Here is a 15,811-nt window from a genome sequence, read left to right as displayed (position 1 = left end):
GGAGAGCGGGCAAGCTACTGAGAATATCTTGCCTGCACAGCAAAGCTGGGCAATCTACCCGTGACATATTCAATATGCCAAACACAGTAACAGCAAGTCTCATGATGGAGATGTTTCTGAGCCTGCTCGAGCAAATCGATGAACAACGGGAGGACAGTGACAGTGACAGCATAAGGTGATCAAATTATGTTAAACTACGTTTTTGGGTTTGTTTTTAGACCATACTCAGTGTTGCTCAGAGCTTAATTTTGCCTTTGTGTTCCAGAATCACTTCTGGCTAAGGGACTGTTTGTGAGTTGGAGATTGAATCTAGATTGGCCACATGCAAGGCAAGGGCCCTGCCCACTGTACTCTCTCTTTGGACCCTAAAGTACTTTTTAAACTAGAAAGCTCTTTTTTTAAAAAAGGAGAAAATTAATCCATTGAATTATAATAGGACATTACTCATCTTTAATTTGAATGATTAGAACTTGTATTTCCATAACTTATTAATGCTAATTTATATGATCTCTTTCATTCTTTTTTCCTTTTTCTTCTTTGGGTCACACCTGGCGATGCACAGGGGTTACTCCTGGCCCTGCACTCAGGAATTACTCCTGGCGGTGCTCAGGGGACCATATGGGATGCTGGGAATCGAACCCGGGTCGGCTGTGTGCAAGGCAAATGTCCTACCCATTGTGCTATTGCTCCAGCCCCTGAACTCTTTCATCTTAAGTTGATTAATAGTACTTACCTTGTTTTTATTGCTCATTATCTTAGCATGGGAAGTTTATTTTCCATGTAATGTAATTGCAGTAGGTATTCTTTTTATTTTTACTTTTTATAGTAGAGCTAATTTCCTTTGCTTTTTTTTCTGATTCAGTTTATGAACACTAGAGCAGTAAAAATAATTCACTGGAATTCAGTGAGTTGTAACTAAAGATCACAGATCGAAATGTATAAATTTTATTTTCATCTTCTGTTGATATGAAAGCCAATGCTGCTGAAAGTCAGTGACTTAATATTTTATGCAAATTGATCCATTGCATTTCTAGACATTTTACATATATACATATATCAGTATGGTGATATACATATGTAAGTAATTCCATGTATACATAGAGTTTTTTTGTGTTGTTTCAGAGGATCACAGGGCCATACCGAGTTGTGCTTTGAGGCCTCAGTTCATTGGGAGTGAACTCTATACCTCATACATATAAGGCATGTGCTTGACCAATCAAAGTCATATCCTTGGCCTCTTGATGTGCTTTCGATGGCCTACATGTACCATTGTCCCTGTTTCACTTAGGCAATCACAAGAAACACAAGTATGTTTAAATAATGGGGCTACTTTGGGTAAATTAAAACAGGCTAAACACCCTCTTTGGGTTGTTTTCTTTATTTGAAGGTTTGGTTTTATTTCAGTTGTACTTAGACTTTTAACCTGTGAAGATCTATTAGTAGTTTATTAATTTAGCTTATTAAGATACAAATCCAATCTGTAAAATAAACACTTTTTAGAAGTGAATGCTCTGGCCTAACAAAAGTCAAGTTGTGTTGTATTTGAGCTTATGAATATTAGACCTAAGTATTATGTAAGTAGGGGACAAGAAACAAATAGTAAGGGAGTAGAATGTCACTAAGTGAAATGAAACGAGAAGATCTAGTAGTAACTGATAATTTATTAAATAGTTTTGTTTCCTGTATCTGTAAATAGCTATATAAGCTTAAAAGCCTTTTGCGTCGTGGGATTTGGGGGGAAGAGGTGGGGCACACCTGGCTGTGCATAGGGCTTACTCCTGGCTTTGTGCTCAAGGGACCATTTGTGGTGCTGAAGATCGAACCTGGGTTAGCTGCCTGCAAGGCAATCTCCCTATTCCCTATACTATTGCTCTGGCCAAAAAGCCTTTACACACACACAAACTCTCTCTCTCTCTCTCTCTCTATGTATATGTAAATATAAAAATATATAATATATATAAAATATATATTAAAATACATAAAATATATATTTGTTTTCTAGTGTTGCGATGATTTATTTAAAAATCCTCATTGTATACCTATTATGTACATTAGCACTAATTAGAGATATTAAGGACACACATGCATGCAAAACATCTTGTTTACTAAGTACCTTGAATAAGCATGATAAGATCTTGATTGATCTTCAGAATTATCCAGATTGTTACGGTGGTATGCAGGACACATTTTTTATTTAAATAAATTAAGATATAGATTAGTGAGCTTAGAGTGTAATGAGGTAGAGTTTAATGAGTATTTGCTTTGCATCAGATTGAATGTCTAATCTTATTTAAGCTGCCTCTTCACCATGTGACCTTTGTTAAATGACATAACCTCTCTAAGTCCAATTTCCTTACCTGTCAAGTGGTGTAATAGCTACTCTTGGCACTTTTGTTGGGAGAATTAAAATAGTAAAAGTGTGTTTGCCTAGCTCAGTTCTTAGGAAACTTACAAACTTACTGCTATAATTGGTATGCGAATTAAGAACGATTCCTTTCCTTTAATCATTGTAGATTTAAAATGTTTAGATATGTTTTGCATACTGAAACTTTCTAAACCTGTGGTTCTGTGTGTCTCTGACATCTTTTTCCTGTAACCTTTCTTACCTGGGTCTGTAAGACAGGATTTCTACAGGAAAAGAGTGACTACTTTCTCAGTTCTATGAGTGGTACTTATCTAGTATCATCATTCTAGATATATCAGGGAAAAGTGAATGTGTCATATACAATGGAGGAATCAAAGGATTAGCTCCTCTGCAGAGTCCTAGGCTGTTTGGACTATCATTTGACTATTTTAGGTATGTTTAAAATTTATTAAACTTTTTGTAACAAAAGTCATTACAAAACATTCCTTATTACCCTTTTTCTTAGAGATGGGATACTTTGAAGGAATTTAGAGTCTTGTAGCAGTTTGTTAGAGAACCAGTACCCTAATCAAGTGATTCGTAAAACTTTTTCATTATGAAGATTGTTTTCGGCAGGCATAATGCCCTGGCCATCTGTTCCATCATCTATTCCACATGGGACTGAAGACTGTTTTAGGATGAATGGAATTAATCAGTTTGTTTTTAATAAGATAATGAGTCAGTACCTGATTTTTCAGTTTCAAAGATTCAATGAACTGGATTTTGAAATCTAGTATAGATATTTTAAAGCTGTAGTTTTGGAATTCTAATTTTTCAAGTGGAAAAGAATAAGTCTAGAACCCAGGAATTTTGAAGAATGCTTTTTGTATTCTGCATCTTAGAGGCTGATATTACATTTTGTTAAAAACTCTGATATTATGGCAGTTTAGAAGCAAGTTAATTTTATTGACTTCCAGACTTTTCTGTTCATGTATTACCTCTCATTATCACTATAAAAGTAGTACTTCTTGTAACACACAATTAAGAAATGTTAACCTGCTTCATTTAAGATACGATTTTTGGGGGTGATAGAGATAAATAAAGGCAGGCTTCAGATGGAGTTCATCTTTACAGTTATTCTATCCTAACAGTTCCTTTCCTGCTATGCTACTCTGTTTCCCTTTATTTGATTTATATTAGAAGTAAAAGTGTAATTGTTGTCATGTGAGGCTATAAATGAAGAGGACCATCTGGCAGAACTTTTAAGAACTCATTTTGACAAGTATAGCACTTAAATATTTGTAGTCTCATATAATTGACCCAGTCTTTGTAAATGGTTTGCAGACCTTAGTGATGGACATCATCTGATTTAGTTCCTTTCTGGGGGAAATGTGTGAATAGGACAGAACTAGGTAGTTCTGTAAACATTCAAAAATAGGGAGGTTGATGAAAGTTTGTCCTGTGATTTGATTACTTCAAATGTAGTATATTTTATTTTTAAATGTAGAATATATTTGTATGTTTCTCTTAGGTTTTGAAGTTCAGGCAGTATATAGTAAGGAATCTGTGAGGCTGGGTTATGGATAGCCCTGTCGAATAGGCAGAGATGTCATCATTAGATATCTGTCCTGTTAAGAGAACCTACCTCAGTTTATTGGTGAAGAATTGGAAGTCACCATGTTCTTACAAAGTGTAGAGTACTAATTTCAGTTGCTATAATTACATGATGTTATATTGATTTTTGTTAGTCTGAAATTGAAATGGAGAATCACTCTCTTCGACATATAGAGAATTTGCTTGTATATACAGAGAATTTGAGTAAATATAAGCTATTTGTAAATAATATTTAGAATATATAAAAATTTAGGACTACTGCAAGATTTACACAGAATATATACTCTGATGAAGACTTATTGATTTACTTTGTGGCTGCCAGAACTGAGCTCTGGATCAGAGAATGAAATCTAGTTTGTTATTGCCAGATAGTGATGATAATAATTTGCTTATTTGTGGTGCTGGGGGTTGAACCTATGGTCTCACACATGAAAGGAAAGTGCTCTGTCATTAAGCTTCATTCCCAGACCCAGTAATGACTACTTCTATACATAATGCTTAAATTATATTAAAGTGATTAAACTCATTCAACTATTAAATACTTTTTTGTTATCTCGTTTCCTTGGGCCATACCTGGCTGTTAGGAGCCTCTTGTTCAGTAAGTACTCCTGAGGTAGCGGGGATTGAATCTGGCTCAGCTGCTTGCGAGGGAACCGCTCTACCTGCTCCTGCTCCACAATTGATCCGGCCCGAACTGTGAAATTCTTGTAGCAGTTCAAAGACTATACTATATATTTGTTAGGCAACTCAATAGATATAAAGTATATAAACTAGAAATTCAAACTAGTGAAGACTTTTTTAAGCTTTTTAATAGCTACATAAAAGGTAAAAAGGAATGTGATTCCAATATTTACAAGGGTAGGCTTTTTTAATTCAACGTATCTTGTGTCTAGATTACCTGTTGATATTGAGCTGTTAAATTTTGCTGCACTTTATTTCTAAATTGTATTGCCTGCCAAACTTTCATAGGTTAATAGAAATGGCAGCGTAAATTGAGGGAAAGAATTTCAGAATTCTACTTAAAATAGTATGTTTAAATTAGCAATTTACCATACACTGAGCCATTCAAAAGAAAATAATTAAATATCTGATGACATGCAAACTATTTCACTGCCTTATGCTAAACTCTCTATAAGTATTAAAAACAAGACAAAAGGTTTGAATATTTTTGTGTAACTTTTTTTAAAGTGGAGGAAAATAATGAGAAACTTTAATTTTTTGTAGGGAACAGGGGTTTTTTCCAGATGGTGCTCAGGAGGCTTGGGGATGCTCCCTGTGATTTTTTTTTTAAGGCAACCTGGCTTGTAAGGACCCAAGGATATGGCACAGTTGCATGTGCTGGAGATTACCTGTGCAACCTGGCAGTGCTCAGGGCCATCAGGGACTCACCCTGTGGTACTCAGGGACCAGATAGTGCCAGGGAGGGGACTGGAATGTGCCTCAAGTATGGCAAGTGTCTTAACTCCAGTAACCACTGTCCCTCTAGCCTTTGAACAGAGTTTTTATTCTTTCTAGCTTTATACTGCTAGAGTGAAAAGTCAGATCTGAAATAATAATATTTTTATTCACCCTATATTCTTATTGCAGTTTGATAGCCTTGATAATTGCTTAATAATACAACTTAGTGTTTAAAGAAATTTAAAGAAAATTTGGGGCTTTTTTGTTTGTTTTGGGGCCACACCTGGCGATGCTTGGGGTTACTTCTGGCTCTGTGCTCAGGAACTACTCCTGGTGATATTTGGGGAACCATATGGAATGCCAGGAATTAAAGCTGGGTCAGCTGTGTGAAAGGCAAGTGCCCTACCCATTTCACTATCTCTTCAGCCCAAGAAATTTAAAGAAAATCTTAAAACTATTAGCATTTTAATTATTTTTTGACTAGTACAAAGCATAGATCCTGTCATTTCTATTAAACTTAAGTTTTTAGATTAATTGGAATAATCTTGTTATCAATAAAAATGTATATTTATATCCCCAATAGATATATGTATATATAATGGATATAATGGACAGAACTTGTTTTACTTTTTTATTTTAACTTTGTTTTAAAATAATTTTAAGACTTAAAGTTTGCACAAATATTCTCATACACTCATGCTCAGTTTCCCTGACATTTGTACTTTAAATAAACACAATGCAGATATAGAAGTCAGGAATTAATATTAATGCTAGCTAACCTGTAAGTTTTGTTTGAATTGTGATTGTTGTCTACTGATTGACCCTTTTCTTTACTATACTATATTGTAATACAGTCTCTGCTCTCATTGTACTTCATTGTCTTATTTTCTTAGTTTTTTTCAGTCTGGACTGGTTCATCATTCTCTTTTTGCTTTTCATCACTTTGACATTTTGAAAGTACTTGCTAGTTAGAATATCATTCATTTATGTGTCTGGTATTTTCTCATGGTCTGATGAAAGTATATGCATTTTTGTGAGAGACACCTGACAAAAAGTGGTATCATAGGAGTGATAATGTCATTACACTCCAGCGCACAGTGCCAGGGAGTACATACTAATTGTCCCTTTACTGGTGATCTTACCTATATCTCTTCACAGTCTCTCCATTGTTTAAATTGACATACCACTGGTGATGCAGTCATTGGTTAAGAAGGTGTCTGTTAGGGGCTGGAGAGATAGCACAGCGGGTAGGGCGTTTGCTTTGCACGTGGCCGACCCGGGTTCGATTCCCAGCATCCCATATGGTCCCCAGAGCACCGCCAGGAGTAACCCCTGTGCATCGCCAGGTGTGACCCAAAAAGCAAAAAAAAAAAAAAAGGTGACTGTTAGGTTTCTACATTGTTAACTTGCTCATTATTCTTTTGTGATAAGTATCAAGTGGGGAGATAGTTTGAGATTATATAAATATCCTGTTTCTCCTCACACTTACAGTATTCCATTGATAATTCCAGCTTGATCAGAACTGTATAAGTTTAATTCGTTTGGTTGGCATCTTTTTGTTTTGGACTGACAGACTTTTTTCCCTGTTATAGATAGAAGAGAACCCCAAAAAATCAGTGTAAAGGTAGACTGAGTGAAATAGAACTTGTTTTTTTTTGGGGGGGTTGGACCACATCTGTGGTGCTCACAAGACTGTCTTTGGCTCTGTGCTCAGGAGTGACCCCTGTTAATGGTTAAGGCACCAGAGGTGTCTGATCTGGCCCCATTTCTTTTTCATTACAATCATTATAAACATGGCATAATACAAGATCCTGTAATAAAACTTTGATTAAGAAATCCCTTATTCTTCAGTGCCATATACTTTAATACATTTTTAAAAAGGTAAAGGTAAAGGCCCTCCTGTTAATCGTCGATTTGCTCGAGCGGGCCCAGTAACGTCTCCATTGGAGACTTTGTTGTTACTGTGTTTGGCATATCGAATACTCTCGGTAGCTTGCCGGGCTCTCCGAGAGGGGCAGAGGAATCGAACTCGGGTCGGCCATGTTGGCCGCTTGTAAGGCGAACGCCCTACCGCTGTGCTATCGCTCCAGCCAGTATATTTTATACTAGCAAAATAAACAGGGATGTTAGGATCAGCTAAAAGCTCAACAAGTTGAGTTCATGTAGTTCAGTTTCCTACACTGCCGGATGCCACCAGGAACAACTGAGCACTGCTGGCTCTGACAACACCCCCACCCTCTCCCTGCCACCCAAACCAATAAAAAGACGCTAGAGAAGTAAACAATACAGGTCAGGTTAATTGTGGAGTTTCCCAGAATAGTTCTCTTAAAATTGCTTTCAATAAGGTTTTCTTTTTTTGGGTCAAATATTGAAGCCTTTTTAATTCAGAGAACCGATCACAAATTTAAGTGTTTCTGTGTTTTGTCTTCTTAATCCTGAAATTAAATTTTTAATAGTTGATGTATGTTTTTTTTTTGATGTATGTTTTTAATGAATGCTGTTTGCCTTTTAATTTATTGTGGCTTAGCTACTCTAAAATGTATTTTTTGTTTTTCTATTTTACTTCATCTAATGCCTTCGTCTGCTGAGTATGGCACAGTTTAGTTATTTTTTTTTCCTTTTAACAGATAACTTGACATAATAGGCCTAGTAAAGTAACTTGAATATGAACAATATTTTTGGAGGATATACTTTCCATAAGGATGAAGAGAAACTATATCGACAAATCTTGGAATTTTGCTGCATGGTTTGGGCTTCATCTAGCTACGCACAGTGTTTACCCCTGACTGTGCTCAGGAGCATTACCAGCAAGGGTTGGGGACCCATATGTGGTGCTGGGGAATCAAATTCAATCAATGACCTGTGTACAAGGCAAGCATCCTGCCTGCTGTACCCTGTCTCAGGCCCCTGGCTGTTAGGAGATTCTAAGAGGGTTTTTCCATTCTCACTACAACTTTAAGGAAATTGCTTTTCATGATTAATTGATATTCTCACATGTTGTGCATTTATAAACGTCTCAGGCTTTCTTTATTGTTGTTTTTAAGGTATATTCCATTTGACAGTACTGATGAGGTTTATGGATTAAACTCTTTTCTACCATAATAAATACAACACCTTGGCTAATTAGTTATAAGGAATCAGAGTTATTGTGTTTGGTTGTTGTTTTGCTTTTTTGTTTTGGTGGCGGGAAAGATAGCTCACTTCTTCAAATACAAAGTTTCAAATGGAATGTTATGAAGCAAGCAAGTTTGTTTTCTTAGTAATTTTAATCTAGAAATGTACATTAGAAACTAGTTGGGAATTTAGCGTCTCATCTTTGGATAATGACCTTTGAAGTTTCTGCTGATCCTACTTTGATGATTTCAAAAAGAGATCCATGATAGTTCATGAAAGCAAGACTTTCCATAAGGTTTTTATTTACATTAGAGTTAGAAACTCAAACTGACTGGTGTCTATTTTGTATATTAATTAGCCATTTATTAAAAATTCCTTTTCTTTTTATTTCTTCATCGCTTAATTTAAAAACTTTGAAATTACTTAGTGTGCCAAGCACTCATCTAAGGGTTGGTAATAACAGAGACGGATTCTTTTAGGGATGTTCCTTCATTTTCTTTGGAACGCCAGCTGGAAGTGTTTTTAGACCATTGGAAGGATTGTATGAAATTCTCTCTCTTCAAAGAAGTGCCTTATAACTTATAATAGTGAGTGATAAAAGATGAATAAGAAAAATATTATATCTTGCTTCTAACAGCGTGGAATATCTTATTTTATGAATAATTTATGAATTTGTGAATTAGTATGCTCATCTTCTAATCAAGCACAAGTGAATAAAAACATAGTCTTTATAGAAACATGTTATCTTTAATTTTACTACTTAAAAATAAGGTATAGCTCTCTTCACATTAAAATGCTTAAAACTAATAAGCAATATATATTTATTTAATATAATGTTGAGGATATTGTAACTAGTGATTTGATGTACATTTCAGAAAAATTTCTCTGGCATTTAGATAAACATAGTTGAAATTTGTTCTATTTGAAAATAATTGGATTTTTTAGTAAGTATAAAACTTTAAATATTTGTGGAAATGGTTTTCTTAATATAGGTTAATAGGTTTAATTATATTGATTTGTCTTCTTTGTGGCATTTTTACATTGCTGATTTTGTTAGCTATGGCTTGCAATTTATTCTCCAGTAGTTGAAATGTAAGTACTGCATGGAAATATTTATTTTTTACCCTACTTGGGAGATATCACATAGGAGAAATGCTGTCTATCAAAATAGAATTGGGTCAGGTCCTCCTGTATCATTATGAGTCCCATCGATAGTCTTGCAAAGGTTGTTCTTTCTCATTTGAATGAAGAGCTCATTTTGAAAGGGTCTTTACAGTTTTTTTGTAAATGGTGTTATCGAACAGTTCTTATAAATTGTTAACCCCTGAAGAACAAAGATACCAGCTCTCTTCAGTGATTCAAATTGTATAAATTAATCAAATTGTTATTTAGGAGAAAGTGCTTATTCATTTTTGGGTAGAAATATGTTGAGTCTACAGGTTTTGGTACTTTAGGCAAAATAAAGAAGTTACATTGTGAAAGTAATCTGACTTGGGAGAAGTTATACATAGATTTACTTCTTATTCAGCTATACTTTAACTTGCTCTGTAACCCATATTAAGCAATGTAGCACTGTCCTCCGTTGTTCATCGATTTGCTCAAGTGGGCACCAGTAACATCTCCATTGTGAGATTTGTTGTTACTGTTTTTGGCATATTGAATATGCCACAGGGAGCTTGCCAGGCTCTGCCGTGCAGGCAGGAAACTCTTGGTTGCTTGCTAGGCTCTCTGAGAAGGGTGGAAGAATCAAACCCGGGTTGGCCACATGCAAGGCAAAATGCCCAGCCTGCTGTGCTATCACTCTAGCCCATATTAAGTACTTACTTTATTTTAAACTTGTTGTATTTTTAATTTATACATACAGACAAATGAAGTTTTGAAGGCTAACTTCAAACTCCTTTACTGTAGGAGAAATTTTAACTTAACACAAAAGTTTTGAGTTTTGTTATATTTTCATGGGAATAGTTTATTATTTTCAAAGTGATGTGGGCTATAAAACTTTAAAAATACTCTAGGTATGTCTTCAGTTTCATAATGGATGCTCTCTGTTTGTCATGTGTTTTTAGTCAGATATGTTTTTATTACTAATTACTGTTCATAAAATGAAGGGAATCTGGAAATATACAAAATCATATCTTGTGTGTATTAATGTTAAATGTATTTTGAAGTAGTTAAGTTTGACTGAGATGTTATTAGTTTGGAAATCTAACAATTTTTATGTCTGTATAGAAAGACATGGAAGAGAAATTTTTTTCCAAAGAATTAGAACTCAGCAATAATTGTTTAATAAATAACTTTTTAAGTGCCCATCATTTTGTTAGCACTTCTTTACACCATATTTGTACAATGAAAGTACAAATAAAGTGTGATTTTTAAGATCTTCTCGTCTCTTAGAGAGCCTCCTCTTAAGAATTCTGTGTAATAATTTGTTAATCTACTTTGTATTTTGGATTCTGGGAAATAACAATTAATTAGTACATTTCTTGAGAATATTGAGTATTCATTTCTTTTTCTAATTTGTGTTCCTTTCTTCTTGTTATGCCTCATATATCTCCTCAATATGATTATATCATAAAATACTTTTTAAAAGATAGTTTAAAAATACTCAGACCTTAGTATTTAAAACCTATCAGGAACTTAAAATGAAAACAGTTTTCATTTATGATCATAAGGTACTTTCATAGTTACTTTTTTGGTTCCTCTTGCTAAGGGGCAGTTTTTCCACTTTCTTTTAGATTTCTGTTTTCATTTCTGGAGTGTTTAGAACACATATATTTGATGGTTAAATTCATAGGTTTTCTTAGTCCAAATTTTACTTTTCACTTATACAGAATTGAAAATATTCCTAAAGTGAAAGAGTAAGCTTGTTCTTTCATCTGTAGTTGTAAAAAATTTAGTGTAAATGTTGTTAGGTAATGGCATAACCATTCCTTTTCAGCTTTTGGTATATTCCACCCTGGCTGCAAAGCCAGGAGGAAGTGAAGGCATTAGAACACTAACTTTGGTGTTGCTACCTTCTTAGTGCTGAGACTATATAACCTTTGTTGGTTGATAGAGAACAAGAGACACAATCCTCGTTCCACTAACAGGTAAGGAACTGTTGTGATAGTTGGTGAGAGATTATGTGATAGTAATTATTTTTCTTAATTTATCTCAGAATACAGCTTGTCATTGAAGTAGGATAGTGTGACTGTTCTGTACAGCAAGGATATGCTGTACCTTTCTATGGAGAATGAGATTTGAAATGATAGGGATATATCACTCTGTGCCACATAGTATAATTGATCAGTTTTCATTGTTAAAATTTGTCTGCAGTTCCCATATATTTTAAATACGTATTTGCCTATCTTACTCTCCTTTCAGCTTTTCCTTGATCAGATGCTATGTGCTTTGAACTTCCTTCTCTTTATTTACCTTATTTCTGTGATAAAGCAAACTATTTTCCAGTATCTTTATCATCATCTATTATTTGGATGTATCTTACTGCTTTAAATTTCTGCATTGTAGCCAGTAATGATTATTTCCTGGTCTTTCTTGACCCAAAACAAAATGATCAGATATGTTAAAAACATTTTGAGTCTGTTTAACTTAAGTCCCCTATTCTGCCCTCTCACTTAGAGACAAGTCCTTTAAGAGTAAATCATAAAATCTTATTCAGTGACAGTAATCATAGCTTGATAAAATTCAGTTTTAGCTTTTGTTTCGTTATCATATGGGATGGCAGTCTGACTAATTCTTTAGTTACAGAGTTTTAAAAACCAAGAACGATTTCACCTTCTTATACAATTCCCAAAGTTAAGCAGTTTTCCTGTTTAATGTGCTTGATTTTTCTATTTCTACATTTTCAATCCATCTTCTCACTCTTTGACAGAAGAATTAATTGGAACTCTTCTTAATGGTATATGAGAGGTTGAGTTCCTTTCCGTGTCCCTTTAAGACTACTACCTTGCTTCTAGTCATATGCCTTTAAAAAAATTAGGTCTTCTACTCAGTTTTGCGTGGTTTGTCATAGAGGGTGTTATGGCTTAGACCAAAGTAGGTCCTTTCTTAATAGCTACCGAGAAATTAATCATTTGTGGTGACAGACTTCTAAAATTCAAATTAAGAAGACACAAAAGAAAGTATGCCCAAAGGTAGCTCCTTTTTATCCTGAGGATAAGTCATTACAAACTCGATTGATCAGAGAATGTAATTTCTTAATAAGAATTTTTTCTTAAATCTATATTCAGCTCTCTATTTCAGTGCTTCTCTCCTACCAGAGGTGCAAGGAGTGATCCTAGAACCACAGATACAGCCAAGACCACGGAGAGCTTTTGACGTCAGGGGTCCACTTTCTCCACTGAACCCTTGGAGGCAGAATATCCAGCTTCTGGAGAGAGTGGGAAAGGATAATAAACAAGTGGGTGCTTTCCATTATTTACTTGGGTTTATTTATAGATTGGAGTGTCCTTCCATTTATTGCCCATTATTGGTAAACTCCTTGAGTTCTTAAAAGAACCAAGTGGGGCTGCAATCTGTTTGTTTTTCTAAGAATGCTAACCTAGTGCCCATTCAAAAAAGAGACCCAAATTTTGTTCATTTTCTCTCCAGATAATTAAAGCAGGGGATGATTTGGAGCACTTGATTTGATGAATGCCTGTGTAATCCACAGGAATTTAAACAGGAAAATTTTGCCCATTTTAGCCTTTAATGTTATTAGCGGACTTCTAAGTGCTCTTTTATATTTCAGTAATTAAGAAGTTTCTATATTCATCTTTGGAGAAGCGGGACATCTGGACTCTCCTAATTTACTTAGTCTGGTGTCCAGGTTGTATACTACCGTTTTAGTGAGAGCACTTGGTCTTTTCCTACTTCCAACTTTAGGACTTTGTATTAATTAGATCTTCTAGAATATGGAATGATACTATGGTTTTACTGTCAAATCTAGGCGTCATTCTTTAATAAGATTAAAATGAATGCATACGAGTTTCAGGATATGATAGTCATGAAAGCTATGTTAAATGTACTCAAAAGTAGTTTTTAGTCCCTAGGATTGATATTATTTGTGGCGAAAGAGCCTTGTAGATTCCCCCAGATCATTAAGATGGTTTTCTTTTAGTTTCTTGGATGCCAAGAGTAGGATTCTAGGAATTTCTTATCATCTACAATGGGTAGTACTTGAACTTAGTGTCTGTGGCAAGATTTCATTTTTCCTTGGTAGATTCCTTCTGTGACTCCAGGTATCTTGATAATGGGAGACCGGTTTATTTGTTCTCTAATTGCCCAGATTTCTTTCAACTGGTAAACATCATGCTTCTTCAGCAAAAGGAACTCTTCTAGCAGAGCCTTCATGGATGATATCTGTCACACATGCAGCACCTGCAGTTTGGAAGGCAGTGGTGAACGGAGCCATGCAATATATCTAGAAGACACCAGGATGAGAGAGCCACCTGATGTTGTCATTTATAAACTTTAAGATTTACTCTGGTGTACTCTTGGTCTGAAAATGGAAAGGCTCAAATAATAAATTTTTTTTTCTGATTGGAATTTTACATGGCCATGAGATAATTCCATTCTATTTAGAAGACGGAAATAGAGGAAGCATGAGAGACTCCTTTCTTTTAAAAGAGGCTCTCTGTGTCTGTCCCACTTAAGATTTATGGGATTGAAAATCACCAGAAATGAATCAGGCAAACATTTAGTTGCATAGGACACCTAAAATAATGAATCTTTAGTTGCCTGATGCTGATAGTAAAGGGTGAACTTCTTAATTAATACCAAATTACTTTTAATATTAAGATATACTCTTAGCTTATCTTTTTCTGGTCTTGAGCCCTACTCTTATTTGTCAGTAAAGATTCCAGTACAGGAGCAAAAAAAAAAAGACATCTTTTGAGATGAAGGTAGCTGAATAGGTCTTGTGAAGTAGTAAATACCCTCTAAGCTTATGGTTTTCTGCATTGAAGGCATATATAAAGTTTGAACAATGCTGAAATAAAGCAGTGTTTTCTAGAGCAAAGGCAATTAGTGGATAAACCTCTGTGTGAATAACTATTGCCACAGTAGTTCCCCAAACTATTGATTGATAAAAGTAGTTATCAATGTTTCTATTTCTCATTGGTAGCTAATCAGTTAAAAGCTATTAAAGAGGTTTTTAAAACTTGTTTGATGCTACCAGTTTTATGTAGTATAAATTTCAAGTATAGAAATTCTAGAGTTATTAAATTGGGAAGCATCTGAAATATTTTTAGCTCTTTCAAAGGTTTTAGAAGCCACATTAGCTAAAATCTAACCTTAGTTAGTCTTGGCTATGAAACCTATTATTCTTCTTTAATACCAAATGAATATTTTTATACATAGTGATTAAAAAATAAAGATAGCTTTGAACTAAAATTTCCCTAGAATCTAAATTTTCATAAAATAATTACAGCTTTTAAATTCTTGATTTGTTTTGTTAAATGTTAATAAGATTATTGGTTTATAAATTGATATAAATTAAAAAGAGCTGTTTAGTATTTCAGAAAGAACTTGAGGGAAAACTGAAGGTGAAATTTGCTTGGAAATTAAGTTATCTAAACCATTTTATGGCCTGTGGGATTTTTTAGCTTTTTGTTTCAGCTTTAAATATGAACAGTTAATTTCTTGATCCATGCTTTGATTAAATTTTAGCTCTGTTCCTTAAAGTTTGCAAAAGAAATGTAAGTGCATTTCTAGTCACCTCATGCCACTGAAAACTATTTAAAAGTGAAAGTTTTTGTATATTAATGTGAACTGATTTGTTTAAACTTTTATTTTGATACAGTTTTCTTTCAGATTTTTTTATATTCATGTCACAATATGCAGTTTTATATTTTTCAGTGTTTATTTTATAAATATTAATGAGCTTTTTTCTAGAATGATTAACTGTGTAATATTTGTATTATGTGATCATTTGAAAACTAATAAATATTTTCTCCATAAAAAATGCACTTACTGATAAATGGTTTATTTCTGTTTCAGGAGTAGCAAATGAATACCACAACAATATTTTTAAGTGTATTTTGATTTTATGTGTCTTCCTTTACATATTTCTAAATATATATCTTTTCTTTGTGTATGTTAAATATCTTTTTGAGAAAAAAGATTTTTGATTGTTAAAATGAATATTTGCTAGGTCACCAACTGCTAAATACATTAAATAGGTGATCTCTTTTAATCTGTTTTCATGTATTTTTGATTGGCCTCATATTTGATTGTTTCTGGAATTGAAAATTTTCAGCCCTTTTTTAGCTATCAATTTTAAAAGGCATCAAAATTCTTGAGCTAATATTGTATATTTTAGCTTTAATGTACTACTTAATATTATAAATGTTAGTTACAAAT

The 15,811-nt window shown here is 34.1% G+C and overlaps 1 protein-coding gene and 1 long non-coding RNA gene across 2 annotated transcripts in view; both read left to right on the top strand.

Annotated features, from left to right (window-relative positions):
* Positions 1–15,811, top strand: part of TSC22D1 (TSC22 domain family member 1) — a 114,071-nt gene that overhangs the window by 18,275 nt on the left and 79,985 nt on the right. The gene's annotated exons all lie outside the window — the stretch shown is intronic.
* Positions 11,084–14,761, top strand: LOC130019382 (uncharacterized). The gene is made up of 3 exons (XR_008791752.1): positions 11,084–11,559; positions 12,700–12,869; positions 13,737–14,761. It is a non-coding gene; the product is annotated as an uncharacterized LOC130019382 (long non-coding RNA).

The sequence above is a fragment of the Sorex fumeus genome, unplaced genomic scaffold (genome assembly GCF_029834395.1).
Source record: "Sorex fumeus unplaced genomic scaffold, SorFum_2.1 ptg000008l, whole genome shotgun sequence".
NCBI classification, from domain to species: Eukaryota; Metazoa; Chordata; class Mammalia; order Eulipotyphla; family Soricidae; genus Sorex; species Sorex fumeus.
This window is presented reverse-complemented; position numbering and strand designations above follow the sequence as displayed.